The following is a 22592-nucleotide window of genomic DNA, read 5'->3' as shown; positions in this document are numbered from 1 at the left end:
TGATGATACAGTGTTGTATTGTGATGAGTCAAACAGAACCACAGCAGCACGAACAACCATGATCCATGGGAACCTGCAAGATGAGAGAGCACAGAGACTCCACGGAAGAAGCCAATTTAGTAACATGCAGTAATGAGCATGGTGTTCCCTAAGTGCCGGCCAAACGGACGGACATTAAAGCATTTCCAGCCACCTACTCTTTCCCTCCTGACGTCCTGTGTTTGTCGGAGAAAATAGCAGATTTTTAACATGAAACTTCGTTATTGTGTTTTTACTGTTTTAATCAGGTCCATTTATTTTCAAGAGGAGAAGATCTCTGCGGATCTTTTTTTTTTTTAAAAAAAGCATTTTTTCCCCCAACTCGGCATCTAGTAGTCTGCAGCACTGACACACAGAGCCAGGCAGAGCGAGATTCTGCACACACATGGAACGTTCCAGCAAAGCGGTGCAGTGAAAGATAACCCGAAGGTTGATGTGAACTACACTTGTAGTTACTGAAAATAAGTGCAATAAAACCTTTGCAAGTAAAAAACAAAACGTAATCAATACACCTGTTCAACCTGTATAAATGTGAACATGTAGAGCGCGATACTTTAATCTGCTCTGTCTGTCCAGTTACAAGCACAGCTCACAAGCTCAGCAGCTAACAGCGAATTGTTACAAAGAAGCTCAAAAGAAAGCTTTCTGTATGTAGTCTAACGTTTAGTTAGGCCAAAGCTTTAGTTTGCCACAAATCTAAAATCTTTCAAACTCTTGTATACCGCTGCTGACTGAGACAAGCAGCCCCTCCCCTCCAGCAGCAGCACAGCTTGAGGACAGAGAGAGGAGAGGAGGAAGGATCTGATACTGAACCATGTTCCTCATTCTTTCTAATATTTACTCACTATTTTGATGTCAGGAATTTGATTTAAGCTTTATCGCTAAAGGATTTGCCTCCCATTCTACTTTTGGAGACTCTACAAACCGCAAGTAAAGGCACAAGCTTTATCTCATCATCATCTCTCATTGCTGATTCCATATGCTCAGTTGTTTGAACAGCTGTCTACAAGGGCCAACTAGTGTGGGACACACTGCAAAAACAAGGGCCACAGATGCTCACTGAAGGCCTGACATTGGTGTGTCAGAGCCCTAAAAGTGATAACCCAGAGAAGTTTGCAGCAGAGATAAAATGTCTCCAAAAGAAGCAAGACAAGGGATTTTTTTTTGTTGTTAATGTGATTTATTCACATATCATTTTCTTTCTAGATATTGTAGGGAAAATGGCTGCAGAATAGTCAGACATGAAACATGGCTACAGGCAAACCTACAATCATTGACAAAGGAAAAGCTGTAGAAGCCACTATTAGCTGTTGGTTCCTTGTACTGCTGAATGTTCAGTCTGAAACACCATTGCTTTTTCCATTATCCCCCCTGTTGGTGGAGGCTTTTCTAATACTGTGCTCATCTTTCATTTGATGCATGCAGATCTGAGTTGTCCCTGCATTAGGATTCAGCAGACCATTATGCACATCGTAATACTCTGCTCTGAACAGAGAACCCTTTGTTAATGGCTCCATTGAGTGGTGCAGTATGTGACTGGCAGGGACAACTTAATTATTGATTACAAAGACGAACATCATAAGTGGGGGCACAATTTAATATGTGTGAATATTGCCAAACTTATATGGAATTTGTGGACAACCTTTATTTGAACTGATGCTCCAGTGGCTGTGAACACACCAAGGTTACTTAAATGGTCTTAGAATTGGTCCACCCAGTTATCACATATGCATCAGATCCATCAGGGTTTCATTTGACCTCCAACTGTCCACCATTTATTCTTCTCAGTCAAAACACTTCCTTAGCCAGCATTTAATCTTATTCATGCTCTATAATGAAACACATCTATGCGTCTCATTTCCATCCAATTTTCGGACTCTCCATTCACTCACCAGACTATATTCCTACTGTCAGTAGACTAACAGTAACCACACTATTTTAAATATTCCTCAGCAAGAGTTTACTGTGACTGATGCAAAGACTCCACACTAACAGCGACTTTGTTCTCAGTTTATGAATTACTAGTTTTTCAGATGAACTATTGCTTTCATTTTGTCAACTGATACACACATAGGTTTATTTACATGGAAAACTGTACTAATGGAATAGCAGTGATACTCTTAATTGTCTTGCATTAAATGTGCAAGACTCATTTTCTGATTAATAATAAGGTAGGAGCATATTTAGAAACATCAATCATTATTCATGTTACGTTTTGGTACTGGCGAACCCAAAAGCAGAAACATAAGGTTTGGTGTAAAGTAAAAAGGTTTCTTTCAACAGCAAAAGTGAATGATGAGGTCAAGGACAGGCAGATGAGCAGGCATAAATGAGTTCCAGGTTTGAGTAGTCTCACTGGGTTTCCAGGGACACGCAGGCAGCACAGGTGAACTGGAGAAGGCAATGGAGCAGAAAGCTGACGCCGGAGATATCTGCACATGAAGCAAGCAAGAATAGGATCAAACAGAGGCATCCAAAAACTCACACAAGAGATCAAAAAACATGAAATAAATATACTGAATGAATGCCGGATAGTCACTGGTAGAGAAGGAACAATCTGACAACGAAGTGAGAAGACCAATTATGTAGGTGCTGTTGATGAGTTGATGTAGCACAGGTGCGCCTCTCTGCTGCAGTGGCAAAACCACACCCATAAGCACACACACTGGGAAGGAGGACAACATAACAACATGGAAAATGAAAACAAGATGCAACAAGGCTGACATGGCACACACTGTGACAATTCAGTCACCAAACACCTCAAAACTTAACTGATCAACAAAAACAACAAGTCCTTTGATATATATTTTTGTTTGTTTACAGTGTTTCCAACAATGTTCAAAACCCAGAGAAATCCACAAGTTTACTCATGGGGTCATTTGTGTTCATTCACCTACCTGTGTTATTCACCCCAAACAGCCAGATGAATTTCACCTCTCACTTATGTCTCTCCTTTTCCCCTCTCCTCTGTGTAAAGTTATGTTCATGACAACAGTCTTACTCTCAGCTCATCAAAAAGCAGGGCCTTTTGCATCAGTTTTAGATGCACAAGGTCTTCCTTAGCGTCTGTTTCAGATGCAGTGGGCTTTCAACTTACTCCAATGTAAACCCATCTGTGGCAGTATTAGACACTCAGGGTTACTGCTCCAATACCATCAGGTGATCAGGATCATAAGGAAATCCAGCGTCACATATATTACATATCTGCTCGTTCCAACGCTATATTGTCCTTCTCTTTGATCAATTTCCTAACATCATCCTTGGGAAGTTGTTTTAATTCTGTGCATGAACCAAGGAAATGGTCTCTGACAGGGGCGGGGTTAGGGGATGGCTACTTGGGCTCAAGCCCCGGATTTTTTTGCCAAAGCCCCAAATGTTTACAGTATGGGGAAAAAGCTCAACACGGTTTATGTCAGTCTCCCTCTGCTGACCGCACCAGAGTCTGAAGTGTAGCCTTCCTGCAGTACTGGAGTCCAACAGAGAGGCAGCAGCAGTGGGAAAGTAACCTGCGTTCATAGCCTGCCCTGCCGAGAAGAAGTGTGTCCTCCTCTCTGATTCTGTTTCCTGTGTTGATTCCGCAAGTTCAAATCGAGATCTGTCAGATGGACGTCCAGGACACATAGAGGATGATGGACGTAAGAAAAAATTTCTCGGCGCAACGCCCCACCAACAACGCCCCACCAACAACACCAACGGAACAGATGTTTCAGGTCTGTGAATTTTTAGATTAACACTCGGTGTGTGACAAGTTACTGACTGATAAAGTTATAGTTTTTGGCAGCTAGTTTTCATTAGCGTCAGTTGTAATAACAGTCAGCATACGCAATGAAAGTGAATAACAACAACATTAACGCTACATGATAAAAATCTAAAGTGAAGGTAAAATTGATAAAATATAACCACGAGTCACTGACTGTGTTGTGTGTGTGTGTGTGTGTTACTGTGTATTTTGCCATACAGATCAGCTGCCATCCACTTCAGCTGCATCAGCATTTATTTAATTATTTTTAAAGTGAATGGTTCTAGACTAGTCCTGCTCTCTATGAAAAGTGAAAACCATTTCAAGAAATTAGTGGTGAGTTGGTGAGTTAAAGGTTAGCTAAATTGAGTCCCTTTCACTGTAATGTGACATGAGAGAAGGACTTTGTTTTTTTTTACGCAGATAAGTCAGCAACATGCAGGGATGAGCAGCAAGGGACAGCACAGCAACAAGGGAGAGCGGGTGGATTGCCTCCTATTGATTTAGGGACAAATGAAAGTGGCCCAAAGCAGGTGCCCCTCTCCCAGTACCCATTCAGCCAATTTGGTACCCAGCAGAGGGCATTTAACAAGAGCTGGTTTGAGGAATTTTGTTGGCTGGAGTACTCTGTCTCCAGAGACTCTGCATTTTGCTTTCCATGTCAGCAGTTTGGAAGGCAGCATGTTCGTGCCAATAAGGATGCTCTCATCAGGAGCTCTGGATTTTGTAATTGGAAAAGAGCTTTAAATTCCTTCCGTGAACATGAGAAATCTGAGCTTCACAAGACAAGCATGGTCTGCTGGCAGAGCTTTAAAGACACAGAAACCTATGGGGATGTGGTTGATCAGCTGCATACTGCAAACGCAGAAGAAATATTAGAAAGGTGCCGCTACCTTCAGCGTATTGTAGCTGTCACAACATTTCTTGGAAAGCAAGGCATCCCATTCCGTGGCCATAACGAGCAGGATGATAGCCGAAACTCAGGCAACTTCCTAGAATGTATAAAGCTCCTAACACAATTTGACCCTTTTCTTCAAAAATATACACCACAAAAAAATACCATCTACCTTTCCCATTCATCCCAAAATGAGATGATTACCAGCATTGCACAAGAAATAACTGTACACGTCATCAAACAAGTTACATCCTCCAAAATGTATTCTGTGATGGCAGATGAAGCCCGAGATGGCCACACACAGCAGCTGGGAGTCTGTGTCCATTTTGTCACTGAAGAGGGTACCCCAAGGGAGGCTTTTCTTGGTCTATACAAGCTGGACAAGTTTGATGCAAAATCCATTGCAGATGGTATAGAGGCGGTGCTTCAGTCCCACAACTTAGGAGGCATCAGGTCCAGGCCCGCTTCAGAGAGCGACACCCAAAAGCAGTTTACGAGCTGAACCTGGTTCTGTCCCACTCATGTAGAGCCATACCAGAAGCTGCAGCATGCTTTGACCTGCTTGAAAATATTTACACATTCTTCAGCAACTCCCTTGTTAACCAAAACAAGTTCAAAGAAGTCCAAAACCAACTTGGACTGAAGACATCTGAACTTGTGCAGCTCTCGACAACTAGATGGGCAAGCCAGGTGAGGTCTGTCAAAACTGTCATGAGCAACCTCCCTGCAATTCTTACATGTCTCCGCACCATGAAGACAGCCATGGCCCAAGGAATCCTGTCAAAGCTCTGCAAACTGAAGACCATCTACATGCTGGTGGTGTTTTCCAAAGTCCTTGGGATAACTGAAGGGCTCCACCGATACCTGCAGGGGGAAAATGTGGATTTGGGCAAAGCAGCTCAGTATAAGACAGCAATAACTGAAACTTCTCCGCACGGACTCTGGGGCTGAAGATATGTTTAAGAGTGCCATGAGTTTAGAAGAGAGGAGTGAAGAACAGAGCAGTAAAGACAGCAGAGGTGCCAGCCAGCATCAAATGTAAGAGAATAAAATGAACTTCTTGTTTGTTTGTTTTTCAGTTCTGAAGTTTATGAGATGTCAATCAGGATTACATGCACTGCAAGATCATTTTTATTTGAATATAATGCTTATGATCAGTTTTAACACCTTTTTTGTTTTATATTTTCTTTTTTCAGCGGATGCAACACACCTGTTTGTGGATCCTTCAGGACAACACCTTTGTCTACATAAAGTTGGAATGTTGTAATTTTCTGTATCAGCAATAAAAAAACAAAACAAAAAAAAAAAAGCCAGATCTTTGTGCATACATCTTTCCTCCCTCTGGGCTAAGCCTCGGATCTCCCATAATCCTAGATCCGCCCCTGGTCTCTGATATTACAACACTGACAGTAAGACTTAGGCTTAACGTTTACCTTTTCTTTGGTGTAGGCCCTTAGCATCTTCTTGTATGTTGTCGACAGGCAGATAGAGACTTGTCTGGGGGGCTGGTATTCCTTTCCAGTTGATGATCTTTCCTTTTTGTGGAGTTCAACAGATTTCCCCAATATACATTTGGCTCTTGACTTTGACTGTAGCCAGGTTAAAAGGTCAAGGAGGGAGTATGATTGGTTAGCCTGCTCAGTCACAACTCCACGATTAATTAAGTGCTCAACAAATCCCTCTCTATACTGCACAGGGATTGTACTGATGCTACTTATGTTGAGTAAAAATTCAATCCCTAGATGCCTATTTATAGCTACACCAGCAGCATTAGGCTACATCAAATGCAAAAGTCCAGATGTGTTGATCATGATAATATACAGTAGTATACACAATTTCACGTAATTTAGCCTGACGTGTTTGGTATCTTTGGAAACCTTGGGATCTTAACTTGAATGTAAATTCAAGTTGTGTGAATTTGAACAAAGCTTTTCTGCTTTTGATCCCATGTAAGCAACCTTAGGATACAAGTTTATTCTGGCTGCTCCTCTTCTTGTCAAGCTAGATGCCTACAGTGACATTTACATTAATGCAAAAGATGAACACTGCTAAATTGGTCTTAATATCTCAGCTTGTTTACTTATGTGGTGATATCAACTTAGAACTTGAAAAATATAACCCAAAGGAGCGTGTCTGTCCATCTGTGTGGCTGTCTATGAGCCTGCTTGTCTGCCTGTCTTTCAGTCTGTCTGACTATCTGAATATCTTCTTTACCTGACTATTTTTGTCTCCCTTTAGAGCTCCAATTCCCCGTTGCCCTTGTGAGTTCCACGATATCAGTGCTAAGTTCTTTTTAACACTTACCATGTGCTATGTCTACGTAGAACAATTCTATTATCTATCTAGCTATCTACAGTCGTGGTCAAAAGTTTACATACACTTGTAAAGGACATATATATCATGGCAGGTCTTGAATTCCAATGATTTCTACAGCTCTCATTTTTCTGTGATGGAAAGAGTGAAACACATACTACTTTTTCACAAAAAACATTCATGAAATTTGGTTCAGTATTGAATTTATTATAGGTATTCTGAAAATGTGACCAAATCTGCTGGGTCATACATACAGCAACTTGACTGATCAATTTTGGTGGTTATAGAAAGTTGTGTGAATCAAATGTTCTTTGTAGCATGGCCTCTTAACTTCTTCATAGTGATTCTGATTGATAACAGCTGGTTACTTTTCTTGGCCTATTTTAATAGGGCTTGTTTGATACACCCACTAGACTCAGCCACAATGGGAAAGTCTAAGGATCTCAGCATTGATCTGAAAGAGCACATTACTGATTTGAACAAGTCAGGAAAGTCACTTGGAGCCATTTCAAAGCAGTTAAAGGTCCCAAGATCACCTGTACAAACAACTGTTTGTAAGTATAAAGTGCATGGCGCAGTTGTGTCACTGATACCATCAGGAAGAAAACACAAACTATCACCTGCTGCTGACAGAAAACTGGCCAGGATGGTCAAGAGTCAACCAAAAACCACCAAAAAGCAAGTGTGCAATGAATTAGAAGCTGTTGGAAGACAGGTGTCAGTGTCCACAGTCAGGTGTGTTTTACATCAACATGGGCTGAGAGGCTGCCGTGGAAGAAAGAAGTCCTTGCTCCAGATGCAGCATCTTAGAGCTTGACGGAAGTTTTCTGCTGATCACAAAGAACAGAGTTGTTTGGCCACAATGAGCAGCAATATGTTTGATGGAGAGAAGGTGAGGCATTTAACCCCAAGAACACCAAACCTACTGTCAGGCATGGTGCTGGTAGTATTATGCTGTGGGGCTGTTTTGCTGCCAGTGGATCTACTGCTCTAAAGAAAGTAAATGGAATAATGAAGAAGGAGGATTATCTCCAAATTCTTCAGGAAAACCTAAAGTCATCAGCAGAGGATTGGGTCTTGGGTGCAGCTGCGTTTTCCAATAAGACAATGATCCCAAACAACCTGAGTGGTAAAAGTGGTAAAGGAAAGGCAAAATCAGGCTAAAATTTTGGTTTTGTAATGACCTTTGGAAAGGTCTGACTTGTTTCCTGTTATTTTTGTTGCCCAGTGTTGATTCATGTGGGAGATATGGAGAGATGGGACATGGAGCTAGTCTGACTTAAACCAAAATCAATAAGTAAGCAGTGAAGCGAATGTATGAATGTCTAGAATAGTGAATAAGGTCACAAATATATTGCAAATTTGTCATACTCTTCTCACTTTGTACTAGTGGACCCTGTAGACTGTCTGCAATTACATAGCTATGAGCAAAATAAATAACATAGCACATTGTTGTAGGAAACTGTCACAATGATGTTGTTATAAATGAAGAGTTGCTTCCCTTATAACTCAAAAAATGTTTGATCAGGTGTACCACAGTAATATTTCTGGCTGGTAACTACAGAATTGTTGTACTGTACTGCTATTTTTTGTAATGTACAGAGTTGCGACTTGTGAGTCAAACAGAGAGGATGAAACTGAGTCAGTCAGCAGTATCTGATTGTCAAGTGTGTGAGTAATGTTTACAAATATTTATTTACTGACTACTGTAGAAGCATTCAGAGAACATGGCAAGAATCTGATGTGACCTTCCAGTGTACCTTTAAAGATATTGAACATGGCCTGACCAACTGATCTGCAACTGTATCAAGGGAAAGAACAGCCCCCCTCCATCTGGAAAGAAAATATCCAGGTAAATGGCTTTGGATACAACGATACATTTGTCATCAATTTGTCACCAGTTTTAAATTGTATAATATTAGAAAGAGACTATGTATGATATTTCTGCTATATATATTAAAAATTAGGTTAAGGTTACAGTTATTATTGCATGCCCAATAATGTCAGCAATATTTTCCTGTTACCCTGAGTAATGTTAGTCTACAGCACATGCTTTGAATTCCTTAGATATAACTATGCAGTGTTCTAAGAGGACTGGATGGCATGCAGCAGATGACAGAACGCTCATTACAACCATAAGAGACTTGAAACTTGACTTGGACTCTAGCTCAAAGACTTGAGACTTGGACTTGCAACAAAAGGACTTGTGAGCATCTCTGCTGCAAGCACTGAGGACCAGGGCAGGTTTGCTGCTTCCTGATTTTTAATGAATATTTGAGCAAACTTTGTCAACCTCAAGTTTAGTTTGTATGTGATTTCACTGAAAAGTGGCAGGATCTAAGTGATGCTGTGTTTTTTATAAGTTGATGAGTCTGATTGCAACAAAGTGGTTGCTTTTCTTGAGCTGCACACCAAAACACTTGAAGAAACTTAAACTTACTCTTTTTGGACAATAAACACTGTTTTGGAGCAGTTGTCTCAGTGACTTTATAAAGCCTTGTAAAACCTTTTACTTCTCATTGTATAGTCAGCTTTGGTGTTATGAATCACCTTCTAATTAACACAAACTATATTATTGTATCAGGCCATCATGATTTTTAAAAGGATACCTTTGTTGCTCTACCCACTGAGCTGTGGCTCAGCTGTGGTAGAGCAGGTGACCAGCGACCGGAAGGTCGCTGGTTCGAACCCCGGCTCCCCTGGGCGGAATTGAGCTACATGCCGAAGTATCCTTGAGCAAGATACTGAACCCCAAAATTGCTCCTGACGCGCAGTTGGCACCTTGTGTGGTAGCCTCTGCGAAGAGCTGGCGACTCGTCCAGGGATATACCCTGGCCTCCGCCCATATGAACACTGGATTTGGCCCCAGTAACCCCCGCAACCCCCCGAAAGGGGGGATAAAGCGGTAACATCCCCGCGACCCTCACGGATAAAGCGGTAAAGAAAATGATGATGATGATGACCTTTGTAAAAGTGCACATGTTTTCCATGTATATTGACTCTACAATAGAGCCTTCCCACAATGAATTGGAGCCATTTTTCAATTATTGTCTTGGCAGTTATCAGAACACTTGATAAATTAATTAAAATGTAAACTAGTTAATACATTATTATACAATGATTTTACAGTCATTATAAGCCAGATATAATGTTCAACATAGGTTTTGGCTTGAAATGCTCCCTAATCCACACCTTTGGGGATGAAGACCCATTTTTCCTCTTCCTATTGGCTTCTTTCACTGTCTGTCATAACATCATGGGGAAGCTGGAAACAACAGGATGTTTGACTCTTTGCCTAAAATATCCTAAATGAACCAACATCCTTACGTTTTCAAAGTAGGTAGTTGATATGTTTAGGTGATACATATTTTTAAGACCTTATTGTCAATGCAATTTTGGAAACCGCAAGTACTAAAACCACCAAAGCCCATTTTCTAGTGGCAAAAACATCAGAAATAAACCAACATTTTAACTTTTGCTTTATAAAGATCATCTACAGGAAATATAATTAGTATTTCAGTTGTTTTAGATATTAAATATATTTAGTAAATACATCTTTTTTATGACCATGTTCTCAACCCGACTTGAGAACTACAACTGTGGTACTGATTTGTATCAAGCTGCAGGGAATGATAGTTTATAGATAATATTGTATTAGTGTTTTTCTTAGAATGTTAAACTGTGAATACTGAATTAAGAGTACACTGGGGAGTTTATGGTTATGGTCAACACATATGTGAAATCTGATTTTACACATCTAATTGTTCAATTAGTGAGAATAACATTTTTACTACATCTGACCTATATTTTATTGTGCCCCAACTTGGTGACTGTACTCGCATGATAGCTGGGGTCAAGAGCTCTCTAGAACAGTTGGTCCAATGTCTGTAGCCCTTTTTGTTGCTGAATTATACACCTTCAAACATACACCAAGTGGTCTACACCAAAGGTCATTATTTCAAAGCAGGAGCCATGAAGAGTCTTCATACTGACATATGTTCCCCTCCAGGTCAAGACCTTTCAAACGATTCATTAGGTTTAGGTAAAGGACAGAGTTTTAATTTTCTTCTATCATGGAAACAAGCCAGCAGGCCTATAGTTTCTGAGAAACATTCAAAATGTACATTTACAAGAAGAACTATGGTACCATTTCCACACATGGCCTCTGATATCTCCTTTACCAAATTTTTTTGGATGTCATCCGCTGTGTCTGTTGATTTGATGACATTTAGGTGAATATTTCGTAATATCACACACAATACCATAAACCCTGGTCCAATGTGCAGTGTTATGAGGTTGAATGACTGCAGTAAAATATGTTGTAAATTATTTCTCTCAAGTGTAATATTCAATATTCATTTAAAGATAAAATAAAAGCACTGCAGCATACCTTCTTTTGTCCTCTAAAATTGCCTCTGTGGAGTCTGGCTTGCATTCTGCTCCATCTGATTGACATGTAAAGGCAAAAAATGGAATACTTATGTAGTATGTGCAAAACAAATAAATGGTCTTCCCTCATTGCTGGAGAAAAAAAAAAATCCCACAACAGTATCACTGAAGGAATATAATTCACAGAAATTATATACCGTGTATTTAATTACTGAAAAGTAAGGATAGGATATTCTGGAGAGGTGCTTGTTTTGCTAGAAAGATGAGAACAGTGGTATGGTCAGTGCTCAAAGTAGGCAGAGTAATAGAGTAACATTCCTAACAATATGTTAAAGACACAGACAGAATCTATAACATAATACCAGATAAACATATTTTGGTATGCTGAAACACAAGTGAAACACTGTTAATATCACTTACTTATTTAGTGTGAAGCCTTTCAGTACTTCCAGCCCCCTCTAAAAGACAAGGGCACACACATGAATGCACACTGTACACAGTTGAACAATTCTGACCCCCCCTCCTCTTCGTAGCCAGTATACAGGCCGTATACATGTAATTTTTTGTCAGAAAATATGCGTCTTTGCATTTTTGGTTGATACAATTCTGCACTTTTTTAATCAATACATTGACTTGACCTTTGGTACTGGGTGTCACGGCTGAGAGGATGGCTGCAAGTGTAGCAACAGACAAAAGCAACTCATTTGATTGTACTATATTATAGTGTATACTTAACTGTATCTTTGCACTGTTACTGGCCTGAGTCCATTTGTGTGGGTTTTCATTTAACCAATAACATATATGTTAATATCCTTTGAAATGCAGGGCAAAGTTGTTTACTGTGTCCATTGATTCCAGACAGTTAATGGCTCCTCAGGTCATACATGTCGAAGCTGGAGTTTTAGCATTTAAATGACAAAATGACCATTTCCACACACAGAACCTCAAGCTTGGACACCTTTTCAATATTTATGTAAACAAGACGACAACAAAATAATAAATAATATATTATAAATACACAAAAAACACATTTTAAAATCCAACAATTCATAACGGGGCAAAGCACTCTCTGACAACAGTGTTGTGACAGGTGAAGGCGGTGCTGGGGGAGATTACATTAACTATACATTATCTGTGTTTATATTAAGTATAATATCCCACTAATATTTGGATTGTAGCCACATCTGAATACTAAATCATCAATTGACCACCATGATCTGAATAGACTAGCCCAAACAGTTTGAATTTAGTTTGAGATGTGAGGTATGGCCCCAGACAACCTTGTCAGTGTGAGAATATTTGATGCTGACAGCTTGGTAAACACTTTATTATTTTATGTATAGGTATATGTTTTTGTGATTGATGACTGTTTGCCTTCTCATGTTTAATGATTAAATACATTTGGATTACATGCTTTAAGTATTCAACTCATCACATTACTTTATTTAGTATACTCTGTGTTAGCGATTGGAATATTTATTAGAGATGAATTAATCTGAAATGACAAAAGAATCTAAATACACTTCAATTATCTGTCACAATGTTCTGTTAACATCACCATCACTCTCAATCATCCTTGTATCCAATACTATAATGACATCACTAATGCCTAGCCAATGAAGCTTCTTTGCAAACAACTAGTTAGTCTGGTTGTAAAACCAATTTCTCTGTAACAACATGTCAAGTAAACTACTTCCTTTCTTTTCAGCAGACACAGCAGTCTTACATTGACAAATGCAACTTCAGTGTGTGAATTACTTGTCAAATACTATCCTGAAAAACAGTTTCATGACCCTTGTGGACCTGTAATGTAAACAGGGCCACCGTGTAAAATAACTAACTTTGAGGGCCAGGGCTCACACGACGTTTTAAAGTACATTCTGCAGTTTCCAGTCCTGTTCTGAGAGAAATAAAAAATTTAAAATTATTAAAATTAGTTCTTATCTGTACAGCAGAATGAAGTAATTATAATAATGTTTTTATTTTCATCCATCCATTATCTATAGCTGCTTATCCTTTGCAGGGTCATGGGGGGCAAAAGCATGGGCGTAGGTTTCTATATAGATGGTCGTGACATGTCACAACCAATGTTCGAGGATTGCAAAATAGTCACTACCAATATTTGTCTGCTGCTGAGCCAGTAGTAACGTTAGTGAGTGGTAGTAGTGAGCATCTTCCAAACTGTGTCCGCTACTTGAAATGGATAAGAGGAAGAAACAGCTGAGAAACAGCGATTAAAAAGTTGAAGTCTCTGGAGGTGGAGGCTGCTAAATGTGCGAAGTTGACGGAGCTTTTTGGTGCCGGGACCAGTGACACCGACCCGCCAGCAGCCACAGGTGCTGCTGCGCCGGGAGACGAGGGAGGAGGACCTGACGATGATGAGCGAGTGGAGGCAGACAGGGTCAGTAACGTCAGCCTGGGGCTGGCTCGGCTAAATGTTTGAGACATGTCCAAAACAAAGTAAAAAAACGTTTTTACATTGAATGTGATGCGACCTCACTAACTGCATACTGATGAACGCAGCTGCCGCTAATGCTAACGTAGCTGCCGCTAATGCTAACGTAGCTCCTCAGGGACTGAAGTCGTTATTTTCTAACTTTGACAATCTAACATGTGGCAGCACATCAGCCCAGAGTTAAAGGGCTGTGACTGTTGGTAGTTGTGGTTGATTTTGTTCAAATACGCAGAATTGTGATATTATGGGTTATTATTGTTCAGATGATTTAGCTAAGCTAGCTAACAGATGCTAACGTCAGCGGTCTCTTGTTGCCATAGCAACAGTAAACATTCACGTGGCCTGATGAGCTGTAAACAGAGATACAAAACACAAGTAAACCTATAGCAAATAATAAATTTAATTTGCAATATTTACCATTGAATTTATTGTAATCTTTCAATTCATTTATTGTTTACTGAGGTGATAACTATCTAATAGGTATAATTTGTGTGTAAATGTGTTACTTTTACTGTAGTTTTCAAATGGCTGTGTATAGTGTTAGTGTATAGTCTTGAGCATTTTCAGGTCACAAAGATCTGGCTTTTTTGCATTGGGAAACACTAGTAAAGTGTCCTAATGAAAACACGACAAAGCCATTTGACTACCTTGTTCATAAATGATGGTGTCAGGACTTTTTTTTATGACACACACACTTTCATTGATAGGAATACTTGGTTTTGAGGAATGACCTCTATTTTGAGCATGTGACATGCTTTTGCAGGTTATCAACAAGGTTTTGCAGTTTGTACTAATTGTTTTGAGAAATGCACCAACTGTTGTGCAAATGTAAGTAATGATGTGAGAAAAACTCCACCCCGTCTCTGGTTTTGGGTTCTTCCCGTTAGTCTCGTCCCACCCCTGGTCATAACATAACTTCTGTTGTGATTTGACACTATAATGAACAAAGATTGATTGGTTGATTGCTATAGCTGTCAGTTTTAGTCCTTGAGTTCATAGCTACGTGCTTTATTTGTTAACTGCTATCAAGGAATATGACTCTCCTTTGTAGTATGTGTGAGAAAGGACGCCACGAGATTTGTGGACTTCTTCGTGGTGTCCGCTGATAATATAGTGGGCTGGTCTGGACAGAAAATGCCAGAGCTGAATTTTTGTCCCAGTCCACCCCTGGTAATGTCACTACCAAAGCTGAGACCAAACCTACGCCCTTGGGCAAAAGCCTATCCCAGTTAGCATTCGGCGGGAGGTTGGTAAACTTTTGACACGTGGACAGGTTGCCCGTTCATCACAAGGCTGACAAAAGGACAAACAAGCATTCACGCTGTAGCGATCGGCGCCTTTATGCACACACCCCCTGCGTCACACTCACACACACACCCACTACTCAGCTCAGGAAATAGGCTTGTTCGAGATGAATTGTGCCTTGGCTGGATAGCGGACGAGACCAGGCGGCAACAGCACGGGGCAGAGCCAAAAGGCTTTGAGTCAAGTTGGACAGTTTTCCAGCAGCCCTCAGTCTGTACATGAAGTCACAGAAACACTTACATCCTGTTAAATGTTATCAAACACATTTATCAGTTTGTATGCAGTCTTCAGTTGCTGTTAATTATGACAGGACAGCCTGTTAGGCGATCTGTGAATTCTGTTCACGGATCAACCTCTATTTTACATTCTCATGTAAATCAGCATCATATCAGTTTGCTGCTGTTTATAGATCATGAGCAGACCTGTACCTCTCAAGACTACATTAAAAAATGGAATACATTAAAAGTCATACAACAAAAGAAAAAAATACAAGACAATAGTTTTCATTATTGATCTGTCACATATTTATACTTTTGGGACATCACATCTGAATCATCACATCCCACTTACCACAGGTTTTTGTGTTGTTAAATATTTTACAGGCCAATTTAAATTTGTCAAATGCTAACAATTATTCATTGTGCTGTTTGTAATATGAATGTGGGCTATTTAGTCTCTACACAGAATGTATTCTGTTAACAGAATCAGACAAATAAGATAAAAATCTCTCAAATTCAGCAAAAATAAAAAGTTTCTATAAAACATCATATAGTTGAGTCAACATCTAAACCAATCAACTGTTAAATCAGGTGACAGCCAGGCGTTTCCCATCATGCCATGGGTCTTGCAGGCGCTGGAGAGCAACTGCAGCACCTGGCTCCAGAAACTGCAGCCGCCTCGATCCCGTGAGATTACCGTTAACCCACATGTGCATGATGTCAGAGAAAGTCGGGATCAAGTCGATCAGCCACACGTCACGGCCCTGTCTCCAGAACGACCATGCCCCCTTTTAGGTGAAAACAAACACTGTCAAAGTGCTGGCGGCAGACTGAAAACTGATAGAAGTGACATGCTTAAAAGCCGCTGTGTTGCATTTTTCACGTCAAATAATAAATCATCCCAAAGGTTACAATTTTATTTACTTCCCCAAAGAATGAAGGGCAGTTTAGGAAGAGATCTATGGCTTCAGGCCGTCCACAGAGAGGAAGGAAACCGTGGAAACCCTGAGACCCGGCCAGTCAATACGTGTCCGTCTGTGTCAAACACCTCATCACAGGTTAGTTAATGATGTTACTGAGTGAATGACTATTGTGTCTGTAGATTGAGCTGAATCAAAAAGCACCTTTGTAAAGTTGTAAGTACAGTTTTTACTGCCATAAAACACCTACTTTTAGAATGGAGTTTGGTTAACCGATCTGTCTACTCAACAGACTACCAGGAGCAGAGGCTGTTTTAATGTTAATAATACACATAAATCGAGCTGAACTACCTTCTAATAATGAACCTAAAAGCATTAGGTAACGTTGGAAGTGGAGCTAAACCGACCTGTGTTCACCTCCTCTCTGATCGGAGTCAACGGTCATGTAATCAAGTGAAAACGGCTTTCAGAACAGAGAAAGCAGTTCTGCTTCACCACAGCGATGTGATTAATTTACAATAAAGTCACATTGGACAGATTATAAAACAGCAATATAATGAGTTATAATGACAGAAAAGATGATTGATGACAGAAAAATGACCTGGACATTTAATAAGGTAGTTGTGTGTGTCAGGTTCGTCCATTTTGATGGGAGACTGGGTCTGAAAGGACACCCATCATCCACTGTTACTTTATTTTTTATTTTTACTGTTTCTATGTTACGACACTAATCGCTGATCAGAAATGACAGAATATTATTGCTTGCCTGAATGGCCATTGTATTTTGGATCCTAATACCTAAAAAGACATACGGTTTTCTTATTTTATGCTGTCAGTTTAGTAGAGTCGTCAGAATTTGTATTGACCGCCATTCTATGGAGTTATTTTTGTGTCTTTATTATGCAATCAAACAGAATAGATTTGAGAGCAAAACTAATCGACACTGCAATTAAAAAATGTAATATTCACAAGTAAATAATAGAGTGTTTTTACTATGTGCTATCTAGGACCAGTTCAATGTTACTAGTCTTTGTGGAAAAGGTGCTGATGGTTCCTTGGCTGATGAGCCAAGCAGGAGAAGGTTGTAATTCCAATGTTGAACAATGGTGTTCTGATAAAAGACAGCAGGTGGAGGAAACTGATCGCTCCTTTCATTTACAGGGATATCAGCTCGGTGCTAACTTACTTCATGTTCCTCAGATTGTGGAATTAACTGACAAGTTTTGCATTGCAGCTGCTGGTGCTGACTGATCTGGAATACTAGCAGGACCTTGTGTTGCTGCAGTGAGGAGAAGTTGTTTGGGCCTGCTGGAAATGTAGCTTGTGGCTCTCCGCAGCTGTTAGGCCCAGAGGAATCGAGGAGAAGAGAACTTGAGAGCAGGCAGCCCCATGGGGAGAGAGGTGGAGAAGAGCAAGAACAAGTGAAGGAGCTCGAGCTTTGACTTAATGGTCAGAGGGGGGTCTATCACCCTGACCAATAGTAGCTAAAAGCTAGATTTGCACCTAGGTGTGAAGCTGGAGAATTCTAAGAAACTGAGTTCAGTTCAGAGTCCATTTTGAAATCCACAGTGAACAACTTCATCTGTGGGTCCCAACATGAGGGTTGGGGTTTTTGTGTTGACCCAAAATGCAGAGACCGGAGGCAGAGAAACAGTCCGAGGGTGTTTATTAAACAAACACGTTAAGCAATGAAACAAAAGGGCAGGCAGATTGGTTGGCATCGTCTGGAGATGAAGGTGAGAGTTTTCAGGTGGGCCAGAGACGCTGAGAGCTGCACAGAGAGATGCTGGAGAATCTGAACACGGAGGAGGAAAAATAGCACAAGCATGAGTTGAGATACAATCTCAGACAAAAAGCACAGTAGCAAAAAAGACACGTAGCGACAAAATTCACTGAGGAACTAACTTGAGCTCAGTTATATTCATCTTACGTGACAGAACAATGTGGCACCAGAGTAGTGGAGAGACCAGGGTAATATAGCCAGGGACGACGAGCTGATGTGAAACAGGCGTGTCTCTCTTCTGCAGTGGGAACAGGTAACCACACCCACGGACACAGACACACACAAGAAAAGAGCAGGTGAAGGAGAAAGGAGAGGGGAAAACAGACAAACAAAACCCTGACTGCCAAGGCAGGCACCGTGACAGGAGATCTGATATGCTGAACTGGTCCAGCTTGTGAATAGCACTTTTGTACTTGTGGTATCCTTAATAAATAGCAGCTACTTTGCTCAGATGAGGGCTTGAAAATTGCTTCTATCTTTCTTTACTACTTTATCGACAGTGATATGTTGTGGTTTCTTTCTTGTGACAAATGTACTTATTGTAAGTCGCTTTGGACAAAAGCATCTGCTAAATGCCCTAAATGTAAATCGAAATGTAAATCGAAATGTAAATGATGGGACGCAGGGCCAAATCAAGGTTGGACCTGCTGCGCCCAGACATAAGTCACAAGTGGTGGTAAGGCAGGACAAGCAGAAAGAGAGACATGATCATCATGCATGTGAGAGACACTTAAACCCTGATGACAATGCTGGGAATTGATGGTAGGGCAGGTGTGGTTATTAGAAATTCATAATTATTGATAATAATTATTAAAATTAAATAAATAAAACTTAATACATTTCATTTTCAAATCATTAAAATGGGGCACCACCCTGGAAGGGACCAACAACCAGACCAAAAATAGTCTCAAAAGAAGGGTTCACTTTAAATGTAAATATTTGTAAAACATTTACAATTAAAGGAACAGTGAAGGAAATGAATCCGAGCACTGACCATCACAACCAGCAATTATCACAAAACATATGCACAAAATAATCACAGAAAACTGCTATGTATAATATAATAGACTTTATTATTGTTAACAAATTGATTAAATCAATAATACTCTCAATAAACAAAAATCGATCACTCAACTAAAGCAGCTAAACTATGAAACTAAAACTAAGACAAACTCAAACACAAATAACAAACGAGCATGAGAAAGCAAAGAGCAAAAGAAAGAGGAGCCAAGATGACGGAGAGCCAAAATGGCAGTCACGATCTCTTGGAAGGTGACGTCACACAGTGTTCCGTTGAAAGGACTACAAAAATGGCCGAACAGGAATTGGGGAACTCACGTTCGTTCGACTACAAAAATGGCTGAACGTGACTTGGAGAAGTCACGCATGGACACAAATTCAAATTGATAATGATTTTGCTGAATCATGTATCTAGAATTCAAAAATGTTGGACGTGAATACGTCACCTAAAGGTAGTCAATTGAACGAACGCATGAGATTTGAACAACGACAATGGTTATACCGCTGCTGATGCATTCAGGTGCGCTCACAGACAATGGGAGATGGGAGTTTCAAACCTGGGGGGACTGTGACAAGAAGGCACCACCTACTGGACATTAGGGTTGGTTCACTTTCTTTTGTTTATCAGGCTTCGTTAGTGCAAGGAGGCCGCATTTAAGCGTTGAGCTACACGCTGGCTGATCTGATGTCAGAACCATGTGGACGGTCCCAATAACATCGTCTATGTGAGAAATTTCAAAATAAACAAAACACAGCAATGGCTGCCTGGGGTTATCCTGAGACTTGGCCCAGTCTCATATGTTGTTAAGCTGACTGATTGATGTGTGCCCCGCAGGCATCAGAATCACATATATGTCTGCATCATGACAAGCTCACAGACAGGCTCAGAGATGGTCAGCTCCACACTTCAGGTTAGACAGTGAGCTAAAGTATTCCTGGACGGGTTGTCTGGAGTCCCCTGTTTTCTTATACACATAAATAGACGATGGCGGCCTCTGAACCTGCTATTTAGTGAAGTAGGCCCCTTCTAACCCATATTTATGTGGCTGATAACCACTGATAACATATTCAATCAAGTAATAAAACTGCAGGCTGTCATTTCCAGAAAGCACCTGGATTCCATTAAATGCCTTTACTGGTGTTTGCGCAACTGCACTGATTATCTGATGATATTGGAGATTCCAGCTCCAGTTTGCAGTCAACATTACAATCCATAAACACCTGACGATGTAGGTCACCTCTGTGGATCACTGCTGCAGTCAGGTAGATCAAGGAGAATGATGATATAGTAAATCAACATTTAATTCTGAAAAGTTAAAAAGTATTCTCTGAGCTCTCGTCCCACCGGTAAATCTGCTCCATATCAGTGCAGAATCAGATGTGACTCCAGGTGTTTATTCTTCCAGAACGTCTGGGTCTATTTTCTTCAATATATTTTTTGAAAGCCCTGACGTATTTGGCACATGTATGGACTGCTACGCACTGTATTTAAGCAGCTTTTGTGGTTTCGAATGATGCTTCCTTTTTTGTGTTTTCAAAGCAAACATCTAATAGTAATGTAGGTTTGGATGGTGGTGCCATTAAGCATGACTGGCCTATCACAACTAGCTGTTGTTTAAAATGTTGTTTATGAGGTTAATTCAATCTTGCGAAATACTTTTTTTTACAGTCAACATTGTCTCACCGCCCCGGTGCCAGACACCACAGGACACCCTCAGAGGTTTTAAGTCCATGTCTTGACAGGTCAAGGCTGTTTTGGCTGCACAAGGGGAACCTTCACAATATTAGGCAGGTGTTCATAATGTTATGCCTGATCGGTGTATATCTACCCCAGTAGACTAATATATCTATCTGTCTCCATACCGTTGCTCTTTCACGGTAACCTGTACACATACTTGCATGTCTTTCTGTCCGGGAAGATGGTCTGCTCTGTTGCTTTTTGAGGATTTATCTTTCTTTTCATTAAACGGTTTTGTCAAGGGTCTAACTATAGTGCTTTGTAGTTTACAGATTGTAAGAGATCAAGCACTGCTGGTGGAAGTCCTTGTGGCTCACTACGTGAGCATAAGTTAATCCTTTTCGTCACTGTCTGAGCTAGAAAGCACATTGTCATCTGTTGATATTGTCGACAGAGCCAGAAGCCCTAGGGAGGCAGTCTCCCATCCGTCGATGATTATCAGCTCGTCCAAGCAGGGGGGGCGTTCCCCAGAAGTGGGCACTGCTGGAGCGTTGGTTGTCTCCATTGCTGCATGGTCTAGCTGCGCCTCTATAGCAGTGGTCATGGCGTTGAGTTAGCTCTCTGTTGCTGCTTCTCCGGTGTCATGATTGGTCAGCAGTGAACCTTCCAGTAGCTTAACAGTGAGGTCAGGTGGCAGCTTTGATGTGAAGTGGGTCGCCAAGGGGTCATAGTCACAGACTCACAGTGGGGCTTTGTGGGACCTTGCTCGATGATGTCTCCTGTTGCCTCTTTCCAAAACCAGCTCACATAGCCTGTCTGGGCGGCAGCATTGGCAGTAGACCTTCTCAGGGAAGGAGACAATGAGGGAGTCCTCAAGGTTTGCCGCAAAATGCCATTGGCCAACACTCAGGTGCAAGGTTGAGACATGGGTCACATCGGGGTGCCTGCACCACCAAGTTGAGGTCACATCCCAGAGATATTAGGCTTGCTCTGGGTTGGCCCCACAGTGGATGTAGCTTGCTCCATCCTGCAAGGTGTCGATGACAATGTGGCCTAGGATGTAGGTAGCAAACAGGGACGTGGCTAGGTCGCTTACTCGGAAAAACACAATGATAATAATTATCTTGGCACATCCTTGTAGTAGAGCCACGATCCTCAAGGGCTGATCTGGGGACCAGGCCCAAGCGCAGCAGTAGAGGAGCCATACAATCAATAAAAAACTCCACTGTACTCCCTCGGAAGAGCGTTGTTGGCTCTAGGTCAGTGGTGTTGTTTGCCATAGTTGCAAATAAATTCTTCTTGGTTGGTTCAAGTGACTATGTAATCTACCTCTTGGTCCCCTTCAAAAATCGGGACCTGCAATGACCAGAGCTCTCCGGTGCCCGGTGTCTCATAGACTAGTCTGCTCCTCCTCCTTCCGATGGAGGGGTTTCTTATCTTCCTGTTTTGTGGCCGTCTTATTCCTGCAGGGATGCATGACGGCCTTCACTCCTCCTTTAATGAATGCATATCCAACCACCCCCGCCAGGGCTGGCCCAAGGCATAAGCGAACTAAGCGGCTGCCAATCGAGAAAAAAAAACCCAGACACCCCCTTCCCCCATTTGCACCCACTTTCATACAAATAAGGTAGGGGAGGTCCTTATGCGTCTGTGCCCAGGGGGGCAGTAGTTCATAATCCGTCACTGTATTTATACAATTTATAATGTAACATTATAGTGTGACATTTGTGTCAATAATTGTCAAGCACAGGTGACTCCGCGGTGGTGGGAGGGGGGCCCCAAATCAAATTCTGCTTAGGGCCCCCAAAAGGCTTGCCCCAGCCATTTGTACCCTGCAG

The sequence above is a fragment of the Pagrus major genome, chromosome 13 (genome assembly GCF_040436345.1).
Source record: "Pagrus major chromosome 13, Pma_NU_1.0".
NCBI classification, from domain to species: Eukaryota; Metazoa; Chordata; class Actinopteri; order Spariformes; family Sparidae; genus Pagrus; species Pagrus major.
The sequence above is the reverse complement of the archived record's forward strand: the minus strand, read 5'-3'. Positions refer to the sequence as shown.